This window comes from Antechinus flavipes, chromosome 1 (assembly GCF_016432865.1).
Source record: "Antechinus flavipes isolate AdamAnt ecotype Samford, QLD, Australia chromosome 1, AdamAnt_v2, whole genome shotgun sequence".
NCBI lineage: Eukaryota > Metazoa > Chordata > Mammalia > Dasyuromorphia > Dasyuridae > Antechinus > Antechinus flavipes.
This window is the reverse complement of record NC_067398.1, coordinates 234,222,906-234,250,466: the sequence shown is the minus strand read 5'-3', so window position 1 is coordinate 234,250,466 and position 27,561 is coordinate 234,222,906. Positions and strand designations below refer to the sequence as shown.

The 27,561-nt window shown below is 34.2% G+C and overlaps 1 protein-coding gene across 6 annotated transcripts in view; it reads right to left on the bottom strand.

Moving 5' to 3' along the window:
* The window catches only part of SNX24 (sorting nexin 24), a 295,575-nt gene that overhangs the window by 157,317 nt on the left and 110,697 nt on the right, over positions 1–27,561 (bottom strand). The window contains exon 2 of one of the 6 annotated variants that reach the window (XM_051997989.1): positions 13,909–14,011. The exons of the other annotated variants lie outside the window; for them this stretch is intronic. The gene's annotated coding sequence lies outside the window, so the exon portion shown is untranslated. The remainder of the gene's footprint in view (positions 1–13,908; positions 14,012–27,561) is intronic. 6 annotated transcript variants of the gene reach the window in all.

Here is a 27,561-nt window from a genome sequence, read left to right as displayed (position 1 = left end):
ATTTTGGGATTTTCCCTTTCCCTCTTTTCCTAACCAATTCCCTGGCACATTGATTAAACTGTTTTGTTTTGTTTTTTTCAAACGAGGCTGTCCATAAGACTCGACTAGACCAAGTGAATTAATGTTCAAGTTGTCTATCTGTGCTTCCCAGTGATATCTGACTAAGAAGATATGGTTTACTAGTGAACTAATGGCATAAAAATGCCTGCCAATGTGTAGTCAGGGCCCTTTGAACTTGGCAGATACCCTAAGATATTTTTTCAGCTGCTTAGACATTTCCATAGGGAGACAAAGGACTATATCTATCAGAGTTGGAACTTGGTAGTACTCTTTTTTTATTTGTTATGGCTATGTGAACTTTTTTTTTTTAACTATTGAATGAGCTAGGTAGGTCTCATTTTTTTCTAATAATGGTCCAAACTACTTTAAGCATTAAACTTCTCACTAAAATCCTTTCCAACACTGAAATTCTGTCACTCTCACTCAATTGTTTATAAATTTACATCAGCTCCCTATGGAGGCTAGATATCAGATTTTTATTAGATGTTTAATTGAACCTTTGTTCAAATGTGGCCTTAGGCATTTACCACCCCGGAGATGCAGGGCACTTAAGTCACTTTATTTTTCTGTTCCTCAGTTTCCTCATTAAAAAATAAAGGGATTTGGACTTGATAACTTCTAACATAACTTCTAGTTTCAAATCTACAGGATATAATTTCAAATCAATAACATATTTTATTCTATATACATTATTTCCTCCCTGCAAAATTTTTTTAATTTTACATTATCAAGCTTTATTCCTTATCTCCTTATAAATTTTTCCCCAAGCATAATTTTGAAAGATATTTCATACTTTATATTGAAATTTGAAAGATATTTAATACTTCATATTAAATGAAAAACTTTTTATTCTCTATGAATTGTTATGATGTAACTTTCTCTATTAAGATGATTTATTCTTTTAGACTATAATGTCTTAAACTGTTTTCTGCCAAACTATTTTCCAGATTTCTCAACAGTTCTACTCAAATAACAAGTCCCACCTATGTACTTTTTTTTCCTCTGTAGTAGAGGTAATGTGGCTAGATGAGTAGTTGGGAAGACCTGGGATAAAAATCTCACCTCTAGAATTGACTGTGACACCATGTGCAACTTAACCTCTCTGAGCCCCAGGTAACCATAAAAGACCAGAAATTAATCTCTATTAGCAGAAGTTCTCACTTTTTTGAATGGCATATTACTTAAACTTACAGCTTAATTTAGGTATCAATAATCTCTGGCAATATATTGATACAGTATATCCATGAATAATGAATAGTTCTCAAATTATTAATGTCTTCTATTTCTGCAAATACTCATATGCAACTGAATTATTCTAAGTCTCTGTGTCTTGATAGGACAATTGCTAAATATTTACGGATTTTACAGTTATTTTTAATAGAATTCTTTTTTCTTTTCCTCCTTTTTTTTAATTAATAGGACTAGGGGACTGGACTAGATTTTACTGATATATAAAACTCTTAGTTGAGGAAACTTACTATCGAGTGCAAGGCCAGCACATTTTCTCTGATTAAGAGTCTTAGAGTCTTACCTAAGAGTATTAAAGGTCAGGGAATGTGCCCAGAGTCACATCGCTACTATGTACCAGATACAAGAACCAAGCTAGGTCTTGCTGTATATAACACCAGCTCTCTAACGATTTATGCCATATTGCTCCCTTTTTATGTTGTTAGTAATATATAAAAATATTGATCATTTAAAGACTGATTTTATATACTGACATTTTGGTGAAGCTACTGTTTTCATTTACCTTGTTTTAAATTGGTTCTTATGGAGTTCTCATATAAACCAATATATTAACTAATAATAGGGCAATTTTGCCTCCTTTTTGCTGCTTTTTATTTCCTTAATTTCTTACTTTTCTCCTATAGTTACAGGTCATATTTCTAGTACTATGTCAAACAATAATTAAAAGAGCGGGTATGTTTGACTACTTTCAACTTATTAGAAAAACTTCCAGGGTTTCTCTATTATAAATAAAAATTACCTTCTGGTTACAAGAGATCCAATTCCTACATTTCTATAGTTGTTTTTTTTTTAAAGCAAAAATAAGTAATCGATTTTATCAAAAGGTTTTTCTAAATCTAATGATAGATTGTTCCTATTGTTTTTCTTATGCATTCTAAGTGTTCCAAATGTCTTAGTCTTATAATTAAGCTAACTGGTTTTCTAATGTCAAACCCTCTTTTTACTCCTAATTTAAATCAACTTGGTCATATTAAATATTTTATTGGATATATAATAAAATAGAAAACAGAGTGGAAGTAGATTTCCACAAAACCTTACTCTAATGCCTAATTTTCATATGCAGATTATCCTAGTTAGCCCTAGAGAATGCCAAAAGAATACAAGGTTGATTACATGAAACCAAAAAGCTTCTGCACATCAAAATTAACACATAAGAAGGAAAGCATTTGAGTATGTGCTGGGGAAAATCTTCATATTAAATTTCTCTGGAATTTGGTTGCCAAAATATATAAAAAATAACCATACACATGGTAACTCTGAAATCTTTGTGACATAAGACTTTTAGGACATTTCATGGATGGATAGGTGGATGGATGGATGAAAGGGAATTATAGGAGAGAGAGGAGAGGGAGGAGAGAGCGCGCACCAAAACCATCCCCCAATAAATAAGTGGTGGGTTGTAAAGAAATAGAAAACAAAGGAATTTCAAATGTCAGGCATGTAATACAGGTGACTCTTAGTCTATAAATTGGCTGGAAGGACCCATACTGATTCCAGGACCCTTAGTTTAATCATGAGCAAAAAAGTGATACTTATGATTGAAAAAGGATATATTAGTTGCTTCAAATTTCCTTCAGTAGACAAATAACAATATTTGAGTTCTCCTTTCTATTAAGCATATAATTGTAGAAGAAGAGAAACAAAAAGGCATTCCCAGATCTATAAAATGTATATTATGCATATATTAATACTTTTTTTTGATATATTGATAAATTATGCTGGCTTTTCTTTCTCTCTCTTTGTTTTTAAATTAATACTTTTTGTTACATGGGATGGCTTCCTGGGAGGAAAAGGAGAAGAGATATTGGGACAAATCAAGGTGATATTAAAAAAAAAAAAACAATAAAAACATTTCTTAAAAATGGAAGATTTAGAGTTATTCTCAAAACGTTATTACTAAGCTATAAAGTTACTAAGTGTCCTTTGATCCACTGGTACCATTACTAATCTTATACCCAAAAAAGAACACAGATAGAAGGAAAAGACCTATATATACACACATCATTTTAATAGCAGTTCTTTTTTGTTGCAGTAAAGAACTCAAAATTGGTTTTCCACAAAATGAGAGCTGGTTTAACAAAATATAATTATGAATATAATAGCATAGTAATGTGTAAAATATATATATAATAAAATAGCATAGTAAGAAATGACAGAAAGTCCTGAATTGTAAAAAACCTGAGAAGACATATATGGTAATAGAGAATGAAGTCAAAACAATTTATACTGACCACAATATGTAAAGGGCAACTTTCCAGAAATGAGAAACAACTAATGCAAAGACATGGAGATAAGTGATACAGTAGCACATATGAAAAATAAGTTAATTTGACTTAACCATAGTATACATGGAGTGGAGTGAGATGAATTAAACTGGAAAGATATTTTTGGGATCAAGTTGATAAGGGTTTTAAATGCCCGAGAAATTTACATTTGATTCTAGAGTCAACAGATATCTACCGAAATTTATTACATGGGGATGACATGATCAAACCAATGTTTTAATAAAATCACTTTGGTAACTATGTGGAAGATATATTGTTATTCAGGTGTTTCAGTTGTGTCCAACTCTTCATGACCCCATTTGGGGTTTTCTTGGCAAAGATACTGGAGTAGTTTGCTATTTCCTTCAAGGGTGTACGTAGCAAGTAGTGTCTGAGACTAAATTTGAATTCAGTAGATATATTAGAATGGGAGGAAATTTAGGGCAGAGAGACCAACATCCAGGCAAAAGGTAATAAGGCACTGAACTAGGACATATAAGAGGAGAAGAGAAGACATATAATAGAAATGCTGATAGAGTTAGAAAAAGCAAAAATTAGGCAACTAATTATAGAGTTGGTAAGTGTAAGGAGTTGTGAATTATGTTAAGATTATGTAATAATTAGAAAGATGATGGCTTCCCCAATGGAAGTGAGGAAAGACAGAAGAGGGATAGATTTGGGTAGAAAGAAAAGTTTGGTTTTGGCTTTGTGGAATTTGAGGAATCTACAAAGTTTGAAGTGCCTAGTAGACTAGCAATGGATGGAACCAGAAAAGCATTGATGCTGATGTATCAGCAACCTTTCATGCACTGGGGAAATGCTAGTAGGATGAAGTTTGGGTGCTGAGCAACATATGAATATTCTAAACCAATTTAGTTCCAGGTGGATGCACTGGATTTCTGGAAAAGGCTGAGAGAGTACTGTAAAGATAGCACAATGATTTGCCTAATCCATTTTCCCTTTATTCTGCTTTTCTTCTTTAACAGGAAAATTTCTCACTAGTTATACCACGGGCTTATTAACCAGTTGAATAATACTAAATTATGCTGCATAAAATCAATTGTTTGAAAAAGATCTCTAATATTCATATAAGTGCTATAGGAGTCTTACCTCAACATATCAATGAAAGGATATGGAACGGTCTCTGTAACTTTTAGAGCGAGACCTCAAAAATATGGTTTGATGTTACCATAGCTAGGTCTTCCCTACCACTGCCACCACAATATATTCCTTATAGAAAACACCTTGCTAGGTATCCCTAAATTCACAAGTTATAAGATACAAAGATGTAATAACTTTCAAGTAAATATCAGACTTTTACTAATTTTGTATAGTTGTTTGTACAAAAATTTCAGAAATTGCTATCAATGAAAAAAGCTATTATTAGGAATGCAGTACAGATGAGCCTCAGTCTATGGGAGTTGGCTGGGAGAACTTGTACTGACTCCAGGACCCTAATTAATCTTGAGCAACATGAAATATTATATTAGCAATAGGGTAATAATTATGTTTGTAATGGGAGTAATCAGTTGCTTCAAATTTCCATCTGCAGCACAATAGCATTATTAGTAGAGAGTAAGGCAATGTTTCTGAGTGGAAAGGGCATCTGAGTTAGAGTCAGACCAGGCTCAAACATTGTCAGAAGACTTTTGGCAAGTCATTATCTCTGAGTGTAAAATGAAGGAGTTTGACTAGGAGATCTCTAACATCCCTTCAAGCTCTTAATCTGTTCTCCTATATTATTCTATATGAATGACTCTCTCTTGGTTTTGCCCTATTCTGAGAAAATATTACTTTAATTCTTCCTTCTTCCTTTCTCTGGATTTTACTTTTTGCTTTATGGAGTCAAACTCATAAATCATCTTTTTTTGTTTTCTCATTGGCACTAAGACAAGTAGAGTTTTAATGATATAAACTTTGTTTTGTGGTCTGAACTTTCTTGAAATAGACTTCCTCTGCATCAAACTCACTCAGACATTCCTTTCTTTTTTCTGAACTCTTTTATTCTTTGAAGTCTTCCATCTTTTAACTAGAAAGTGTGCAACCCCAGTTTGACCTAATATGTGGTACAAACCTACATTTAAAGTCTCATACTGGAGGGCTATTATGCTTCCCTAGTAGAGAAAATGAGGCTTCCATACAGTTTAGAGGTAACTAAAGGAATATTTAGGGATAGCTAAGAGATGAAGCTGAAATCATCAGTGCCAGAAAATCATTGTTAAATTTCCTCATGCCACTGTTCAGAGATATGTAGAACTCTCTGATCATATTTTCTTCTTTGTCCATGACTTAACTCTCTATGTTTCCACACTTACTAAGATAAACTTAGTCCATTGAAAAAAGTCTATTGTTTATAGTTCCAGTGGCCATCTAACTCCTTTGTGAACACCTCTAACTCCCTATAACAGAATAACTTAGTACCAAAAATGTGGTATTACAAACAGTATTTCAAGTGGTATTCTGCTTTTTACATCCTTCATATTTGTTTCTATCTCTCTGAATCTTTCTCTCTCTCCTCTTCCTCCTTCTCAGATCTTTCTCTTCTTTTATTTTCTCTTCTTTTCTTTTCTCCCTCTTCTCTTCCCTCCCTCTTCTACTGTGCTCTTTTCCTCTTTCCTTCCAAGATAATGTTTCAATCTTGAGAAATAAAAAAGTCTTAAAGAAAATCGTTATTTTCTTTGGTCTTCTAAAAAATGAAGACCCTCTGCCCCTTAAAGAAATCACATTCTGTGAGGACAGTGTTGAGATCTTATTTTTCTGCCTTCAGATTTATGAAGATTTCTTTGAAAAAGTCAATCCCATTATCCAGTTAATATTGTGAAGAGACCAAGAAAATCCCAGGTCCACATCAAACACTCCAGCTATGTTTTAAAAATACACCAGAAGAAAAAAATGACAAAGAAAACCAAAGAGAAACAGCAATAAATTCCTCCATCCAGTCCAGAGTAACACAATAAGACTGCAAGAAGTCTGTAGGCATGCTGAGCAGAGATGAGGGAGGATGCCAGCACAACAATCTGGAAGCCTAAAGTTAACAGAATCTCATATAGATAGGTCCATCACTTAGAGATCAATGCAAGGTAAAGAGGTCAAACAATATACTCTTACATGGAGAGGTGGAGCCAAGATGGAGGAGAATAGACAGGATATTGTCTGAACTCTCCCCAGTTTCCCTCAAAATCAACACTAGATCAAGCCTCTGAACAGATTTGGGAATGAGAGAACCCTCAACTATTTGAAGTGTAATTATTTTCCATCTTAAGATATGTTGGAAAGACTTTAGGAAAGGTATGTCTCAATTCGGCAAGAGGGAACACAACCCACCCTGAGTGCACTGGGAGGCCCAATGGGAGATCCAGCAAGGGGAATCTAGCAGGAAGCTCTTACCCAAAACAGAGCAGTGTTGTCTACTTTGTACTGGTTCAGAAGGCCAGTGAATAGCAGACCAGCTGTGAGACCTCCAACACAATTATAGAAGGCAAATTGTGCCCCAAAACCTCAGCATAACAGGCAAGATTTGACTAGGTGCATCCAGCATGGGGGGGAAGCCTGCAGTACCACCAGCCCCAGCATAGTGAGGGAGAAGCCCCGGTCACCCTACAGAAGAAGTTTGAGATAATCTTCCTTGGGCCCCAGGAGCAGACCTCTACTTTTAAAAATGAACCACAAAGTAAAAAAAGAGAAGCTACTCGGGAGACAGAGAAGATCAGACTATAAACCCAGAAAAGGACCACAAAGGCAAAATGTTTTCAAGTGAAACCTCAAAGCAGGATATGAACTGATCTCCAGCTCAAAAGGCTCTCTTGGAAAAGCTCAAAAAAAAATCTTAAAAGAGAGAGAGAAGAAAAATAGGAAAAACAAATGAGAGCTATGCAGAAGAGTTATGAAAGCTTTGGGAAAAAGTCAACAGTTTGATTGAAGAAAATAACTCTTTAAAAAAATAAATTTAGCAAAATGGAAAAAAATTCTGAAGACATCAACTTCTCAAAAATTAAATTTGGCTAAATGAAAAAGAAAACAAATCCTTAAAAAATAGAACTGGTGAAAGGGGAGGGAAAAATCCATTGAACAAAACTTTTCCTTTAAAAGTACAATTGCCAAATAAAACAGGAGATTAAAAAAGCTGCTGAAGAAAATAATTCCCTAAAAATTAGAATTGGAATTGGAAGTAAATAACTCAATAAGATATCAAAAATCAAACAAAATCCATAAAATGAAAAAAAAATAGAAAAAATGTAAATACCTCATTGGGAAAACAACTGATCTGAAAAAAAATAGATGCAGGAGAGAGAATATAAGAATTATTGGACCACCTGAAAGCTATGATGAAAAAAAATTTAGTCTGGAGAACATCTTCCAAAAAATCAACAAGGAAAACTGCCCTAGACCACAGTTGAAAAAATCCACATTTCCTAAAAGAGATCTCAAAATAAAAACTCTAAGGAATATAGTAGCTAAATTTCAGAATTGTCAGATTAAGGAGAAAATATTGCAAGCAAGCCCTCTTTGTAGTGGCCAGAAACTGGAAACTGAGTGGATGCCCATCAATTGGAGAATGACTGAATAAATTGTAGTATATGAATATTATGGAATATTATTGTTCTGTAAGAAATGACCAGCAGGATAATTTCAGAAATGCCTAGAGAGACTTACATGAACTGATGCTGAGTGAAATGAGCAGGACCAGGAAATCATTATGTACTTCAACAACAATACCATATGATGATCAATTCTGATGGACATGGTCCCCTTCAACAATGAGATGAACCAAATCAGTTCCAATAGAGCAGTAATGAATTGAACCAGCTACACTCGGGGAAAGAACTCTGGGAGATGATTATGAATCACTACATAGAATTCTCAATCCCTCTATTTTTGTCTGCCTGCATTTTTAATTTCTTTCAAAGTCCAATTCTTTTTGTACAGCAAAATAACTGTATGGAAATGTATACACATATTGTATTGAACTTATACTTTAACATATTTAACATGTATTGGTCAACCTGCCATCTGGGGGAAGGGGGGGGGGGGAAGAGGGGAAAAGTTGGAACAAAAGGTCTTCCAATTGTCAATGCTGAAAAATTACTCATGCATATATCTTGTAAATAAAAAGCTATAATAAAAAAATGAGTATATATACATACATATGTGTGTGTGTATATATGTATATATATATATATATAAAGAAAATATTGCAAGCAGCTAGAAAGAAAAAATTCAAATATCAAAGAACCTCAATCAGAATTACCCAAGACCTAAAAATTTTCATATTAAAGGATTGAAGGGCCTGGAATATGGCATTTCAGAAGGCAAGAGAGCTTGGACTACAACCAAAAATCAACTACTCAGCAAGATTAAACATTATCTTTAAGGGGGAAAGATGGATATTCAGTGAACTAGGGGATATTCAATCATTTCTGATGAAAAGACCAGAGCTGAACAGAAAATCTGGTCTCCAAATACAAGATTCAAGAGAAGCACAAAAAAAAAAAAAAAAAAAAAAAAAAAAAAAAGGAAGGAAAAAAACACTTTCTTACATCTCTACATGAGAAGATATGTGTAACTGTTGAGAACTATATCATTGTCAGAGCAATTAGTAGGGGAATATTTAGAGGATATAGATATGAAATGATTTTAATGTGACAATACAAAACAGAAATTAGTGGTGGAAAAAGGATTGTACTGGGAGATGAGGAAAGAGGATGTAATATAGTGCAAATTACAGACACAATGAAAAGACACAATAGACCTATTTATAGTTGAGGGAAAGAAGGGGGTAAGATGATCATTGTTTGAACATTAATCTCTGATTAATTTGGCTCAAGGAGGAAAGAACAATATACTCTTACATGAAGTGCTCCAAGAGATCTAAAGCTAGTGCCCCAAGGACCTATACCATAACAACAGCACAAGGCAGGATCACTATGGCACACAAGTAGCCCACTCTAGAACAAGAGTATAAGACAAAAGGCAAGCACAGCAGTCAGACAGGTGGAGTATCAAGAGACCTGAAGATAGAATTTGAGGTATAATGCTTGGGCAGTCTGCATTGAAGCCTGAGAAAGAGAAAATGATAGCCCGTTCTGCAAGTAGAGTCATAGCAGAATACATAATCAGTGCAGCATCCAAAAAGCTTAGCAACCAGGAGACCTTACAAGAGGTCTGAAACAAATATTCTTATCAGAGTCAAAGCAAAAATCAAAAACAGCACAGTAACCAAGTAGCCAAAAAAGTGAGAGTGTCCAATGTAATTCATAACATTCAATTGATGCCTTTCAGGTCAACTTAGAGTTTAAGATTAAAGGAGAAGTTCACAAACAAGAATTGAAACTAAAATCTTTATGAGCTATTAGGAGGAAGACAGAAAAGCCAGGGATTCTGGCTGAGAGCAAGTCCTAATCCTAGTCATCCAGTCCAGAAAAGTGGAAAAGGCAACCAGACTAAAGAGCAACTAGGACGAAACAAATTACTCCACTTAAAAGTATAGGAAATCGAGTCTAATCCAAGCCAAAAAAACCCAATTCAGAAATTGAGACTGTAAGTAAAATAATACAAAAGAAAATATCAAACACCATGAAGAACTACTATGAATTATAGAGAATCCTACCAGGCAAAAACAGAGGAAAGTAACTCCTTTTGTATAAGTAGATCTTCAGTGAAAAAAATGGCTGCGAGTATGCCTGGAAGAAATAAGGCAAGAAATATTAAAAATGAAATTATTTAAATTTGCTTTTAGGGGGGAAAAATAGGAAGAAAATAAAGATTAGGAACAGAAGTAGGAAACCTTACATAAGTTATAGACTTCCTGAAATATAAGCAATGATTTCCTAAGATATGATATATTAGGATAAAGTCAAAAGATAGTAAAAGATAGCAGAAAATATATGATACCTACCATCAAAAACAATAGAATTAGAAAACAATTTAAAAAGAAATAATTTAAGAATCATCAGACTCACTGAAAATAAAACTCTGATACCATATTTCAAGAAATCTGCCCAGAGCTATTAGAAATGAGCACAAAAAGTAAAAACTAGGAAGAAACCTTAAATTGAAAAGACTCAGAAATAACCGTAGTCAAAACAAAGTTACAAAACCAATAGAAAAATATTAAAACACCAAAAAAGGAAGAGTTCATGTAATAAGAAACCACAATCAGGATCATACAAACCTATGCATCTACTGTAAAGGAAAGAAAATCTTTTGAGAGTATGACATTCCAAAAAAAGGAAAAGAAAAGGGCTTACAACCAAAAATAACTCATCTTGTAAATCTGAAGTTAAGCCCCTTTCTTTCTAGGACTTTACCAGCATTTCCACACCAAAAAAACAATTCTACTCTGTCAAGGGAATCAGATACAGAATAGAATTTTCCCTTATTAGTTCCTTAGTCTTTTGAAGGATGAAATCATGACCTAGGCAAATTCATATTAGTTGTCCTACTTTTGACAGAATGAAGGCTCCAAGAGAAGTCTGGATAACTGAAATCCCACATCACTACTATAATATGCCTCTATGCTTATCTTGTGAAAAATTTTCCAAACAACTTAACAATTTCTTCTTTTTGTCCAGGTGGGAGTATACTTCAGATTGGTACATCATGCCTGTTTTCCCCTCCTTTAACATTCACATAAATAGTCTCAGCTATACTTCATAATACTGGACCTTATATTTTCTCATGGAAGTATTTCTCCTTCATATTCAGTGCAATCTCACTCTGTTCACCTCACTTGATTTTTCTTTTTTTTTACTATTTATTTTGAATAAAGTAAACTCATCCATAGTCATAGCCTAGTTACAGGTTTCATACCACTAAGTCTCAATGATATTTATGAGATCAAATTTGCTTCCTTTTATAGGGAATATGGGATACCCAAGTAGCACCGTGGATAAGAGAGCAAGGCCTGAAGTCAAAAAGACTCAACTTCCCGACTTCAAATTCAGCCTGACACTCACTAGCCTGTCTGACACTGTGTTGACCATTTGCCTCAGTTTCCTCACCTGTAAAATAATATGAAGAAGAAAATATCAAATCACTCCAATATCTTTACAAAGAAAACTCCAACTGGGAGTCAGATACAACTGAAAATTGAACAATAATAAATTAAGGACTATGCATTAATTTCTTAAATTGTGGGTATATTTATGTATATATTTGAGGCCCAAGAGTTTTTTTCATCATTTCTTTCATATTGTCTCTGGAAATTTCTAGATTTTTCTGTTACCATTCTTCCTTTTTGTAGTTACATATACAAAAGTATGTTACCTAATCTGGGAAAAATATCCTTTCCTTTCCATACTCTTTTAACTCAAAGTACTTTTGATTAAATTTGCAAGACAGGGGACAGCTAAGTAGTGCAGTGAATAGAGCACCAGCCCTGAAGTCAAGAGGATCCGAGTTCAAATTTGATCTCATACACTTAACACTTCCTAGCTATGTGACCCTGGGCAAGTTACTTAACCCCAATTGCCTCAGCAAAAAAAAAAAAAAAAAAAAAAAAAAAAAAAAAAAAAAGCGAGACACCTGGCAAATACATTCTTTACCAACTCTTACTAGGTATATTACATTACTGGGTAGAAACGTGTTATCCTTACATTTTAAGCCAAAAATCCAAATCCTATTCTAAATACTTTTTAGCCAGCTTTTACTTCCCAAATTAATTTTTCCCATCTACATCCTGTTCCTCACTTAGTTATGGCAGAAACATAAACAACATACATGATGTTAATCATGTTACAATTTGCCTTTCTTTTCAATAACAGTTGGGATCTTCAGATCATGTTTCTTTGAACTACTTGTGGGTACTTGCACTTCAAACTTAAACCAATAATTAAAACTTTTATAGCCAATTATGACTTCTCAAAAACATCACAACATTACCACTTTTGTCTGCTTCACCAATTTGTACTCCTAATTTTTTGTCTAAAATAAAGTCTCTGCAGCCTCAGTAGAGGGAACCATAGGTTTGGAACCATTATATTGCTGCTAATCTTAAAATGAGCTTTGAACAATTAAAACAATTCACTAGGAAGCTGGAAGTTTCTAACATGGAAAATTCACCCATCAGTCCATTCTATCAATCTGTTTAACTCTCTAATAGTCCCACTTAGGCTTTCTTAGTTACCTTACACCTTGCATTAATTTCTCTTTATTCTGTTCTTTCTGAATCATATACATTTTTTCCCCTGCCTGGGACCCAACTCTGTCTCTTTTCTGTGAAGTTCCAGTTTCTGAATAAGTTGTATAAAAACTCAAGTATTCCCTTTGGGGAGTTAAAATGTGCCAAATAAAAGCTTATTACTTTTTTTTTTCCTTAAACATCCTATTAAAACAGACTAGTACCATAGGTTTCATGTTGTAAATCTAATGTTCTTTCCATTACGCTTTGCTGCCCAGGTCTTTGAGCCTCAATTTCCTTATCTGTTAAATAATGACAGCAACATTTTTCACTAATTACCTAAGTACAAACTATATTGTTATATGAATGTAAATTATTATCATTATTTTCTTTAGCTAGTGTCTAAGGCATGGGGTTTATTGACCTCTTTAGTATCATGTATCCCTTTAGGAAATGGGCAAAACCTATGGACCCCTGCTCAGAATAACATTTTTAAATGAATAGAATAAAATGCAGGAGATTACTAAAGAAACCAATTATATTAAAATGCAGTTGTCAATATATTTAAAAAATGTTTTTTTAAAACAAATATATAGATCCTAGATTAAGAATTCCTGTTCTAAGGGAAATTACCTACAAAAGAGTTTTACTTATTGAATTGAATCAAAATGGTATATTGTATTGACAATTAATAGCCAATATGCTAAAGATTATGCTCAGTTTTCTTCCTCTAAAACTATTTTTAAAACCTACTATATTGTGCACATACCAGTATCATTTTGCTGCATGTTTATATGGAAAAAATTCTTGTCTGCTACAATATAAAATCAGTTATACATAGTAGACATCAGTTGTCAACTATGTCTATTCCAGTGATTTCCCTCTCCTCTTACCGTTCTCAGTCTGGGTGAGCTGTCAAGTTTCTAGTTTCTGATGTGCATTTACATCATTCAATGACATCTGACAGTAGTGAAAGGCCACAGAAAACTGCTTATTGATCAGAACAAAACTAGCTGATGGAACAGATGAGGTTGTATCACAGAAATGCAGCCACACTTAGGTGATGACATTTTGCTCCCCAGTATACAAGTGTTTAATGGAATACAACTTCATTATATCATGCCACTAGTGTTTACGGCAACACACTGATTTCATGACTGTTTTGGCTATGTGGTGATGAGGACAATCTATTTGTGCTAGTATCAATGCATTACTAACCTGTTTTGTTCATGAACACTTGCAAACTACTGGCCAATCTGTCTTGATGAATATACCAAGAGACACTGAAGTCTCAATCTTGACAAAATCTAATTGTGCTGACCTTTAAAAAAAAAAAGGAATTACCATTTAGTGATCCACAATTCCTCAAATTTAGTTGCTTTAAAACTTTTGCACTATTGTATAAAAAGTTTGAGGTGAGAATTTCTTCAAATGTCTTTTACATGAGTGGTAGTATGTGATAGAGTGATGTTACTATTGGGGATGTTGCTAAGTAATCTTACTTGTGATTCACTCAGTTGCTTTAAGAATGAAGGTTTTAAATCCCCACTGTACTTTTGTGATTCTGAATATTTTTCTGTTTTAAAGATATAAACTTAAAATCTACAAGAGATATATGTTGTTCTGTATATTAATTATAAACTAGTACTTGTCTTAAGCAAAACAAATAAAAATAGACATACTCATGCAATCTGCCATAAAAAATGGAAGAGTGGACTTGGAGAAAATGCAACACATCAAATTAAAATATACACCAACTTTATACCATGGGGCTCAATAGTAATAACAAACAAACAAAAAAATGCTCTAAAAAAGCTTATTCACTTTTTTTTTTTTTTGCTGGGGCAACTGGGGCTAAGTGAATTGCCCAGGGTCATCCAACTAGGAAATATTAAGTATCTGAGGCCAGATTTGAACTAAGACTCTCCTGACTTTCAGGGCTGGTGCTCTATCCACTGCACCACCTAGCTGTGTTGTGCCACAGTTCCCTTTTAATGTCTTGACTCAGTTTCCTTAATTGTATGTCATTCCCATCCAAGTACCTCCCCCATTATGTTATACCCTATAAAAGAATATTGTGTCAAACATTCACTGCTGGATTCTTGGAGATGATAGTCTCATTCAGCCCTGGGACCAAACCATGGATCCATTTGGTCCCAGTAAATCTCTCCCTTTCAAATAAATTATTAAATTGTTCTTTAATCTATCCTATCTCAGTTTCTCGAGCATTACAACTGGCCCCACTTATTCACTTTTAACTTTGTTATTTTTATCTTTACTTTCTCTTCTTTCTTCCCATCTCCCCCCTTTTATTTCCCTATTAAGACAAAAGAATGGATAACAAAAGTAAGAGAGGCAAAAAGCAAAGACAAAGGGTAAAAGAAAGGGGCCAGGGTAGGAAGAGAAGCCAGGGATTCAAGGATCAAGAATTCTTTTGCAGTTAAAAAAAAAAAAAGTGAAGCTAAAAATCCATTTGATCTGTACAACAAACACTGCTAAAGACCAAATCAGTTCTAATCAAATTTTAGAAAATCAATCATACCTCATTAATCTATTTCTACCTCACAATATCAGAATTTGTGAGGGATTAAGCATATTACCTAGTCTAAAAACTTCACTGACTAAATGGTCAAATTCTAAAGTGATAATATCAGGGTGGCATCTAGAATTTGACTCCAATTCCCAGTTTATATTTTTCCCAATAAAGTGCACCAGCTCTTACAGTTCTACAGGAGTAGATAGAACAGAATCAAAGTCATCTTCCCTGCTTTAGCCACTCTTTTCTCTTTTCCTCATATTTACGGCTTGGTAAACCAGTTGCTTTTCTCTTGAGTCTCTAACCCGCTTATCATACATATCACCAACTGCTACCTTTCCAAGTCAATCTTGGATAGCTATCTTGGCTCCTACATATATGCTATTAACCAGAGATGGAAAATGCAAACATTCTGACTGAATTCCCTAAAAATTTATATATAATTGGAGAATAGATACTCTATAATTGGAACACGGTGCTTCTTCCTAGTCATACCTCCTCCAATATCTGGATAGTCTTTCTGCTTTGCCCAGTTAAGAATATATGCCCTGTCCTCTGTCTACTATATGGCCTCCTGTCCACCTTCAAAACCCCATACCTCCAGTAATACTGAGAACAGACCCTGACTCTTTTTCTACTTTTGGCTTTATTCTTTTCAGTGCATTTTACATTGACTTCCTTTGGTTAACTGACTTGACATGCCTAACACATTAAGTTCCAGTTAAGAAAAATTATTACCTCAGATCATCTGAAAATATAATTACAATATTGAGAAAGAAGTAATGATTGCATAGTTAGAGGCCAAGGATGTCTAAAGCTTTAAAATAAGAGAGTGGCTATCAATAACAAACAACAAAATTATAAAAGAGCTTTGTGACACCAGGAAAATTTCTAAAAGAAAGAAAAACATTTTGGCTAGATCACAAAATGTGAGAGGAAGAGTAATGAATAGTGAAGTTAGAAAGAAAAGTTAGGGACAACTTGTGAAGAGTTTTAAAGGCTATCAAAAGGATTAATTTTGTCCCATAGAAATTGACAGCTATTGAAAATGACTTGAGTAGGAGAATGAAATGGTTAGATCTGTTCTTACAGACAATCACTTGGGCAGCTATGTATAAAATGGCCCTAAGTGTGGAAAGACTTGAAGCAAGGTAACCATTTAGGAGATTTAGATTTAGAGCCATAAGAGATTACAGAGGGTGACAATGTAACTCATTTTACAGAAAAACAAACCAAGGAAGACAAACTAAGTAACTAACCCAAGATAAACAAAGCTAGAAAGCCTTGAGGTGAGAATTTGTACTCAGATGTGCCTGACTACAAATCCAGCACTCTGCAAATGGTATTATGAGAAGAGAAAATGGGTTAATGATAATATGGAAATAGAAAAAGTAAATTTTGGCAACTGTTGGACACATAGGAAGCAAGGAAGAATGAGGCTAGAATAATACTGATACTATGAATCTGGGAGACGAGAAAAATGATGGTATATCTTTGACAAAAATAGAAAAATTGGAAGAGAGGAGAGTTGTTTGTTTTGTTTTGTTTGGGGGTGGGATGAGTTTTCATTCAGACATACTGAATATGAAATATCTAGAGGATGACAGAGTACCCGGGAAGAAAAACAGCAAATAGCACCAAAACCAGTGGGTGGAGAAAGATAAGGATTAAGAAAAGACAAGATTTGGAATTTAAGACATTTTAGTAATTTTGGAGAGAACAGTTCTTAAATTCAATGATGAAGTCAGAAGCCAGATTGCAAAGGGCTGAAGAATGAACATCTGGATTTCAACAAGACATTTGTCACATATCTCTAAATTTTGTTTTTGCTCCTCTTGGTGAACTGCTCTCAAGGGCTTAATTATCACCTTAATGCTGTGACTCCCAAACTTATTTAACCAGTTCTAATCTCTTTCTGGAACATTAGTCCCACATTATCAACTTCCTGCTAATGATCCCTTCTGAGATACTGAATTATCAATTCAAATATCCAAAAGAGAAACCATTACCTATCCTTACACCTACTGAAAACTTACAAGTCTGCAAATTTGGAGTCAACCTTGACTCTTTCTTTCCCTTCTAAGACATCCCCCCCATAATGAATCAGTCACAAAATCTATACAATTCTACTTCCACAAAATCTCTTCTATGTGTTCCTTTCTCTTCACTTACAGAATTGGTACTTTAATTAATTTCCTTGAAATTACTATTTTGAACTATCCTCCTAAATAGTATTCTTATTTCCAGACTCTTCCCATCTCTAATTCATCTTCCACCTAGTTGCCTAAATAAACCAGCACAGGTCTGACTATGTCATTTCTACACTCAAATCTTAAAGGGTTACAAAATAAACCCACATAAATTATCAGCATTCTTATATATCTCTAACAAAATCCAACAATTAGAGATACAAAGAGAAGTTCAATTTAAAGTAATTACCAATAGTATAAAATATTTAGGAATCTATCTACCAAGGCAAAGTCAGGAACTATATGAGCAAAACTACAAAACACTTTCCACACAAAGTCAGATCTAACGAATTGAAAAAATATTAAGTGCTCTTGGATAGGTCGAGCAAATATAATAAAGATGATAATACTATCTAAACTAATCTATTTATTTAGTGCTATACCAATCAGACTCCTAAAAAACTATTTTAATGACCTAGAAAAAAATAACAACAAAATTTATCTGGAAGAACAAAAGATCAAAACACTCAAGGGAACTAATAAAAGAAAAATCAAATGGAGGTGGCTTCTCTGTACCAGATCTACAACTATATTATCAAAGCAGCAGTCACCAAAAGCATTTGGTATTGGCTAAGAAATAGACTAGTTGATTCAGTGGAACAAGTTAGGTTCACAGGACAAAATAGTCAATAACTTTAATAATCTAGTGTTTCGCAAACCCCAAAACCCCAGCTTTTGGGATAAGAATTCACTGTTTGACAAAAACTGCTGGGAAAATTGGAAATTAGTATGGCAGAAACTAGGCATTGACCCACACTTAACACTGTACACCAAGATAAGATCAAAATGGGTTCATAATCTAGGTATAAAGAACAAGGTTATAAATAAATTAGGAGTACATAGGATAGTTTATTCTCAAACCTGTGGAAGAAGGAATTTGTTACCAAATATGAACTAGAGATCATTATGGATCACAAAATAGAAAATTTTGATTATATCAATTTGAAATTTTTTGTATAAACAAAATTAATGCAGACAAGATTAGAAGGGAAGCAATAAATTGGGAAAACATCTTTAAAGTCAAAGGTTCTGATAAAGGCCTCATTTCCAAAATATATATAGAATTGATTCAACTTTATAAGAAATCAAGCCATTCTCCAATTGATAAAATAGTCAAAGGATATGAAGACAATTTCAGATGAAGAAATTGAAACTATTACTAGCCATATGAAAAGATGTTCCAATCATTATTAATCAGAGAAATGCAAATTAAGACAACTCGGAGATACCTCTACACACCTGTGAGATTGTCTAGGATGACAGGAAAAGATAATGCTGAATGTTGGAGGGGATATGGAAAACTGGGACACTGATACATTGTTGGTGGAATTGTGAATACATCCAGCCATTCTGGAGAGAAATTTGGAACTATATTCAAAAAGTTATCAAACTATGCATACCCTTTGATCCAGCAGTGTTACTAGTGGGCTTATATCCCAAAGAGATCTTAAGGAAGGGAAAGGGACCTGTATGTGCAAAAATGTTTGTGGCAGCCCTTTTCATAATGGCTAGAAACTGGAAATTAAATGGATGCCCATCAGTTGGAGAATGGCTGAGTAAATTATGGTATATGAATATTATGGAATATTATTGTTCTGTAAGAAATGACCAGCAAAAAGATTTCAGAGAGGCCTGGGGAGACTTGCATGAACTGATGCTGAATGAAATGAGCAGGACCAGGAGATCATTATATACTTCAACAACAATACTATATGATAATCAATTCTAATGAACGTGGCTCTCTTCATCAATGTGATGAACCAAATCAGTTCCATTCATTCAATAATGAATAGAACCAGCTACACCCAACGAAAGAACTCTGGGAAATGAGTGTGAACCACTACATAGCATTTCTAATCCCTCTGTTTTTATCCGCTTGCATTTTTTATTTCCTTCTCAGATTAATTTTACCTTATTTCAAAGTCTGATTCTTCTTGTGCAGCAAAATAACTGTATGGATATATATACATATATTGTATTTAACTTATACTTTAATATATTTAACATGTATTGGTCTACCTGCCATCTGGGGGAGGGGGTAGAGGGAAAGAGGGGAAAAGTTGAAACAGAAGGTTTTGCAAGGGTCAATGCTGAAAAATTACCCATGCATAGAACTTGTAAATAAAAAGCTATAATATAAACAAATAAATAAATTTTAAAAATTAAATAAAATAAAATACCCATCCTGGAGTATACACTTAGACCAACCAGTCTCTTGATGCTGCTTGATTCAGTGCTGCTTAATATGATAACAAAGCCTTTTCCTTTGAGAAACTAGTTTGGTATCCAGGTAATTCTTACCTATCAAACCTATTTTCCCATTATAGTGTCAGTATGACCTGCATTATTGGTTATTCCTATGGACTCTTCACTCATCTATAGACTTTTGAAAGAGGAAGAGGAAAGAAAACATTCTCTTGAGAAGGAATTAAAAAAAAAAAAAATCAATGCAACCAGAGTCTATCTCAAGTATTACACAATTTTCATTTGGGATCTACATGAATGCTTTACTTAGGTAACTTTAAAACATAACATATATTAATAAAAAAATTGCTCTTACAAACTTACTATATGATTCATGAGAATCTTACATAAAATACCATTCCATCTTCAACCATCAGAAGTTGCCTATTCCTATGACAGGAATTCATAAATTGTCTAAACATCTGGGTAAATGTTCAAAATATTGCCTAAAAGCACTTTGGTTATTAATTCTATAGACATACTACCTAGGACAATTGTAATGCCGGAGAAACTGAGCAATATAGAGATTAGAGAACAATTTAATAATTTATTTAATGGAGAGATTTACTGGGACTAATGGATCCATGGTTTAATCCTAGGACTGAATGAGACTATCTTCTCAAAGACAATATGTCAGCGAATGTAAGATACAAGAGTCTTCTATAAAGTAACAAGAATGATGACATAATGGGGGAGGTACCTGGATGGGGATGACCTAATGGGGAGAAGGCATCTAGGATGACATACTGGGAGGTACTGGAGAGGCTCCTGATATTCTAATGATATCTAAAATGGATAAAGACCTTTATGTCATCAAACATTAAGAGAGAATGGTTATAACTTGAGGCAGAGTAACTGAATAGGACAATTAGGAAAACTGGGTCAAGACATTACAAGGGAACTGTGGCACAACAAATTACCCATTTCTAGTTTGAGAAATATTTAGTTTTCTTAGTAGATATACTATGTAAGGTAAAAGATGTAATTTAATCAATATTATTAAAATTTCTCCTTGTTAGAGTTATTACTTGTGCCTGTATATCTATTAAACAATACTTAAAATATGCTCATATTGTTGTGCCACAGTTCCCTTTTAATGTCCTGACCCAGTTTCCCTAATTGTCCTATTCAGTTACTCTGCTTCAGGTTATAACCATTCCCTCTTAATATTAGGAAAAAGATCTTATATCTTAGACCTTAGGTTATAATCATTCCCTCTTAATGTTTGGTGGGATAAAGGTCTTTATCCATTTTAAATGTCATTAAAATATCAGAAGCCTCTCCAGTACCTCCCATTATGTCATCCTAGAAGCCTCCCCACATTAGGTCATCCCCATCCAAGTACCTCCCCATTATGTCTTTGTTCTTGTTACCCTATAAAAGAATCTTGTATCTGACATTCACTGCTGGATTCTTTGAGACGACAGTCTCATTCAGCGCTGGGACCAAACATGGATCCATTGGTTCCAGTAAATCTATCCCATTTAATAAATTATTAAATGTTCCCTAATCTCTTATCTTGCTCAGTTTCTCCAGCATTACAATATAAGTCTACTCCTAACGTGTGTCTGTCTCTCTTTTTCTCTTACTTATTCTCTGTCTCTCTCTAACTCTCCCCACTTTTTCATTGTGAGAAAATTTCTTCCCCTCTTCCCCTCATTTTGGGAGATTCTATTACATCTAAAAATGAAAGAAAAGCCAGTATAAACAGGATTTCACTGGCAGAAATAAGAAATAAACTAATCCACAATATTGAGACAAAAACTTATTAATTTAATGTTGGGGTTTTTTCAAAAAAAAAAAATGAGGCAAATATTTTTTGTCCAAATCATTGCCTTAAATGTTTTACTTTTTCAATAAAGGTATGACCTATGAGCAATTATATGGCTTTTTATAAATAACCTGCAATACTGGTATTTATTCAACAATTTTAAATAGAATTTTATAGAATGGACATGGCTACTAAGGTAACAACTCCAGATTTAGGCAGTAGCATGTGTATTTATTCATTTAGGGCATACTATTTATAATGGGGACTATTTACACTCATCCATAATAGCTATATCATATTTTTTTGTATGAAAAAGAAACCAAGGTTCTCTTTAGGGGCTTCACTATATGAATCGTTGAAAGGTAAAAAAGAGATGGAACCTAGTTCTCAACTTGATAAATCACTGACTAGTTGGCGGCCTGTGATGAAAAATGGCATTAGGGACATTCTTTCCTTATATTCCAGTTTGAGTTACTGTGCTCTGAGGATAGAACCTTGTATGTCAAAGAAGAAAGTAAAAGCCAAGGATTAAAAAAAGTTATCACAGAACTACTCTAACAAGCATTTAATTATCTTTAGTTTCATCCCATTCCAGTCCATTCTAAACACTATCACCAAATTATTCTTTCCTAGAGCAATGATTTCATCATGGCAATCCCAGCTTTAGGAAAGGAAAAAACTTAAATGGCTCTCATTTCTTAATACATTATGTCTAAACTTCTGAGTGGCTTTTTAAGGTTCTTTATAATCTAACATCACAAAATCACTCTTACCTGAATCCCCACCCATCATCAAAACTTATTCTCTACTATGATTAGACCAATTCTTAGATTTTCCTATAGAAAAAGTCATATATGACATACATGCATTAATAAATGAGGAAAGGTATAGATATTAAGAATCTCAAGTTTTATATACAGAATAAAATCTTATAAGAATTCTAACGATATTAAATGGTGCTTTAAAATCGATAGCTTGCTTTACTTATATTAAGAATAGCTAGGGGGTGCAGTGGAGAGTGCCAGGCCTAGAGTCAGAGTTCAGGCCTGGAGTTTCTGAGTTCAAATTTAGCCTCATATACTTCTTGGCTGAGTGACCCTGAGCAAGTCACTTAATCCTATTTGCCTCAGTTTTCTCCTCTCTAGAATTAACTAGAGGGGAAAAAAACCAGCCATTCCAGTATCTTTGCTAAAAAACAAAAATAAACAAAAAACCTAAATGGGATCACAAAGAATAAGTTCCAAATAAAAACAACTTTAAAAAATTGTCTCATGCAATTATCTCATTTGAAACAAGATCAGCACTATTAGTATCCCCACTTTAAAGATTAAGAGATAACACAAACATATAAAATGAATAGAGACAACATTTCCTTTTCTCATTGAATCTGTATTTTTATTCACTCAAAAAGAACAGCATAATTCATTAGGTTTTATACAAACGATTTTCTAAAAGAGGCCATATATTTACATATATTTATTAAAAAGTAAAGAGAATATATGAACTTGTTATTAATTATTTCTGTTGATTAATTTTTCCCACTGCTATTTAAAAAAATGATTGTTAATAACCAATTATGGAGAAGATCCAGGTTTTTCCCCCTGCTATTTCCCTAGTCAAGGTCTAACCTTTGAAAGACTTTACTGACCTCAGTCAAAATTTTATCCCATCAAGACTATCTTATCTATATAGGTTTTTTATTCTACTCAGGTTTGGGTGGAGATAAATTCTTTAATTAGACAACCCAAGGCTTGGGAGGGTGGGGTGAAGAGTTTTAAATTGGAAGCAAATGACTTAATAAAGTTAAATTCACCAGAATAGTTCAGTCTCTCACTGTAACAATCATTAGTTTCACTAATTGTTAATCAATCAAAATTTATTGCCACTCTCAGTAATATCTATTCTTCCAAAGGCATATAAACAGTTAGCCCATTATATGTTATTTTTGATCCAAGAAACAGTCAAATGAGCATTCCTTTTACTGATAAAATGCTGACATTATTAATAAAATTATTAACATAATTACTAATTACTCAGAAACCATGTCTCAAACTTTTTAAAATCACACTATGACTAATACTTAAAGCATTTTTTTTCTATTTCAAATAATGCTAGCCAGGTCCAAAGTAAGAAAGAGTGCCCAGTAGATTATGAGGTTCTTTTTGGATACTTCTGTTCGTAGACAACATTATAGAAACACTGATTTACACCAATCCCTGGGAGAGATCTATACGATAGAGTTTGACTTAACCAAGACCAATTGGTTGAAGTATATCTATCTATTGCCTAGTTTAAGATATGCAACTGGAAGGAAAGTCTATTGTATTTTCCTATTAGTATATATTTCTGAGTCAGATAGCATAAATGAAAAATGAACTGGGCCCAGAATTAAATAGGAAGACAGGAGAATGAACTGCATGAAGGAAATGATTAGGCACCTTTAAAGATTCCAAGCTTCTCCCTGAAACAAATTCCCATTTTCTTAATACCAATAATCTACTTTTGTGGTTGAATGACTATGAGATGTATTTAACAACAGTGGCTGCAAGTCAATGTCATTGTGTAGAATAAGAGAAATCAGCAACAATCAAAAGTCTAATGATCACCATAGCGACTTCCTTGCTATCTTTTTTTGTCTCTGGATATTTAATCAATCACACCCAGTTAAAACAATTACTTCATGCTTTAGGCTTAGGACAGTATAATGGCCCCTGAAGGTCATGGTTCAGGTGTTTTCTCCTCTGCTTATTTATGAAGTTTTTTATTAAACAAAAAGGTTAAAATATTAATATATTAAATTGCATTAAATATATAAATAATATCATGATAAACAAAAAGTATAAATATAATCACAATTGCTCAGGCCCCAATTAGGAAAATTACTAACATTTAGGAATGTCTGCCTCTCTATCTTAATTTATATTCATATCTAGCTGATGTAAATTGTGTCCCTTTTAACCTTTGAGGGGATCCTGAAACTTTGTCCCCTTTTGGGGGGAGGACTCCTGAGTCTCAAACTCTCCCAGCCTCTTGGGAGGGGCCACACTCTTCTATTCATAAAGGAAACTCCCAAGATAAGTAATCTCTTTTCAACTGGAAATCTAGGCCTGAGGCATTGTCAACACTGAGTGACTCAAATTCCCAGTTAAGTAATCTCATTCAATTTTGAATTGAAGCTCCAAGCCTCAGACAACTAATAAAAGACAATTCTGAACCCAAATCACTGCAGACTTTCTAACACAACCTTGCCCACTGTTGAAGATATTTTCTTCTCAGTGTAACCCACCTAGCAAGCTGTCTTCTTAGGGGAAATAAAATTCCTTTTGCCACATATTCCGGATTTGCGAATCCTTTCACATAGGACCTGCAGTTCCAACAAGAGGGAAACTCCCACCCCAATTCTCAGATCCTCATCATAGGTATTCCTAGAATATTAATGGTACATAGCTAAAGTTCAAGTTACTAATGTTGTGCCATAGTTCTCTTTTAATGTCCTGTAGGTAATGTCTTTTCCTAATTGTCCTATTTAGTTACATTGCCTTTTTATGTTTGATAGGATAAAGGTCTTTATCCATTTTAGATATTATTACAACATCAGGAGCCTCTCCAGTGCCTCCCCCAATTAGGTCATCCCCCTTCAGGTACCTCCCTATTATGTCACTGTTCTTGTAACCCTATAAAAGAATCTTGTATCTGACATTCACTGCTGGATTCTTTGAGACGATAGTCTCATTCAGCCCTGGGACCAAACCATGGATCCATTGATCCCAGTAAATCTCTTCCATTTAATAAATTATTAAATTGTTCTCTAATCTTTTTTGCTCAGTTTTTCCCTCATTACATTTTGGAGGCCCCAGAGAGATATTAGAAAATGAGCAGGGTTAAAGATAAGAAACTTTCCGTTCTCTGCCTTGGGAAGAGTGGCTGTGGATCTGAATTCTTGGCCTGGAGATGCCAGGCCCCCCTAGATTTTTTTTTTCCAGAGCCTCTGGGAAAGAGAGCAGTTTCCAGCCACAACATCCTGATAGTAGACACCTCCATTTTGGCCACAGGAGAGTAAGTCTGTTTGGGTACTTTTTGGGATACGATCTGGGGTACAGCTCTTAAGAGCTGTTCTATTCTGTTTGTATAAGACCTGTTCTGTTCTATATGCTAGCATCTGGATTCCCAGAATTGTGAAATGCTGATGAGCATGAATTCTGGGAGTAGATCTTTTGGATGCAGGGGATCCTACCTGGGTGTCTAAGACACATCTGTGTGCCAGTTGGCACAACTCTGGGCATTCCAGAGTATAAATCTGGTGTCTTTTAAGACACCATCTGGCTAAAAAAAAAAAGAAAACAAAAAAAAAACTAAGGCTCTGTTTGGATTATGGGAGAGAACTTCCTTCAGGGCTATTCTTTCCAGATAGCCCCTGATCTGTGTTAAATGTTTTGACTGCGCAGTCTATGTTTGTTCTGTGTTCTGTGTGATTTGTTTATCTGTTTTGTTATGTAAGAGCTCTGTTAAATTTAAGAACAATGATAAAATTTGGGAATTGGTTATTTCAACGTACTTAGCATAATTCTGAACTTCAGCTGGAGAAAATATTTGATTAGGAATTTTAGGATGATTCTAAATTTGGGAAATAATTTTACTATTGCCTTTGCATGCCAGATTTATTCTGAGTATTTGGGGCAGTTTTAAAATTTGTGGGAAATAATGTTACTGTTGCCTATTCAGGCTACATTTAGTTATCTTTAAGTATAAGATCTTAAAAGAATAGCTTGTTAAAGAAGTTCTGTTAACTTGCCTGAAAGGGTCAGATGCCTCTAATTAGGTAAAGTATGTAGCAAAAAGGATCTGACTTTTCTGAAAGCTCCAACTCTGGCCAAGTTGGAGCTTAGGAAAAGTCCATTGGGGAATAATGGCCATCTGAGGCCAGAGGGAGAGAAAGAAAAACTATGCTGTTTAGTGAAATTCATTATTTGAAATATGATAGGAAAAGCAGTTTTATATTATTGGGAATTTAAAGCTGTATTTAGTTTGGTTCAGAGTTTGTTACCTATATTACAACATTGTAAGTTATGCTTTAAATTCAACTCTGCTAGACATGTGGGTTTTATGGAATCTTCCCCCTTCCCCACCCCTCAACCCTCCACTGCTTTTGGCTACTTTAAAAGTTGGGTCAGGTAGGGATCTTTTGTCTTCAAAGGTGAAGGTTAAACTCACCCCCCACTGTTCTCTGCTACTTTTATGGAGCATCTAGTTAGCCTGGATTGCAGGTTAGTTCACCTCCCCTCCCTATTGCCTCTTTGGAGATGAAGAGGGGAGAAGGGCTGTCACATGGAATTCTTTCCTTCCCTCCTCCCTCTACGCTGTTCCAGACTTTTTTTTTTTTTTTTAACTTCTAGCCCCCTGGTTTTGGATAAAAGGAGCAAACTGATTTTTATAAATATAAGGTTATGGTAAATATCTGTTTAGGATTTTTTATTGGAGGTAAAATTTCTTGAGTTTGTAGTTTAATATGTCACTGCATTTTCTTTTTCCTCCTGTAACTGATTTCTATAATCAGAGCAGTGGTCAATAAGAAACTGTTAATGCAACTCAATTATGTCATACCTTGCTGTTTTCAATCTGGTTATCTGTAATCCTTATATCCTAAATACTTGAGCTAATAAGTATTTAGTCTGGTCATCTATCAGTTACTAGATATTGTGTCTGGATATTCAAGTTTTTTTTAAGGTTTATAACTAATAAGAGGCTACATCTTGTAGCAGTCATTGTGGACCAGTCTTTCTATCTCAGACTGTTCTAACTTTTCTTTGTTAAATTTGTTTTTCTTTCTAGACTTGGTCAAATTACAGATATACTGACTTCTGGGACTAGATCCTAGCTTTGTCAGCACGCCACACTACACTCAATCCCCTTCCTGGACAGAGCATCTCCGCCCATCTTCAGTAGGAAGCAATTTTTGAGAAAACCATCGCCCCTGCTCCTTATGTAATTTGGACTGATATGGGAGAGTGGGAAAGTGGCTAAATTGTTAGAATTTTAACTGTTTCACTGTGTTTAAGACTTGGGATGGAAAT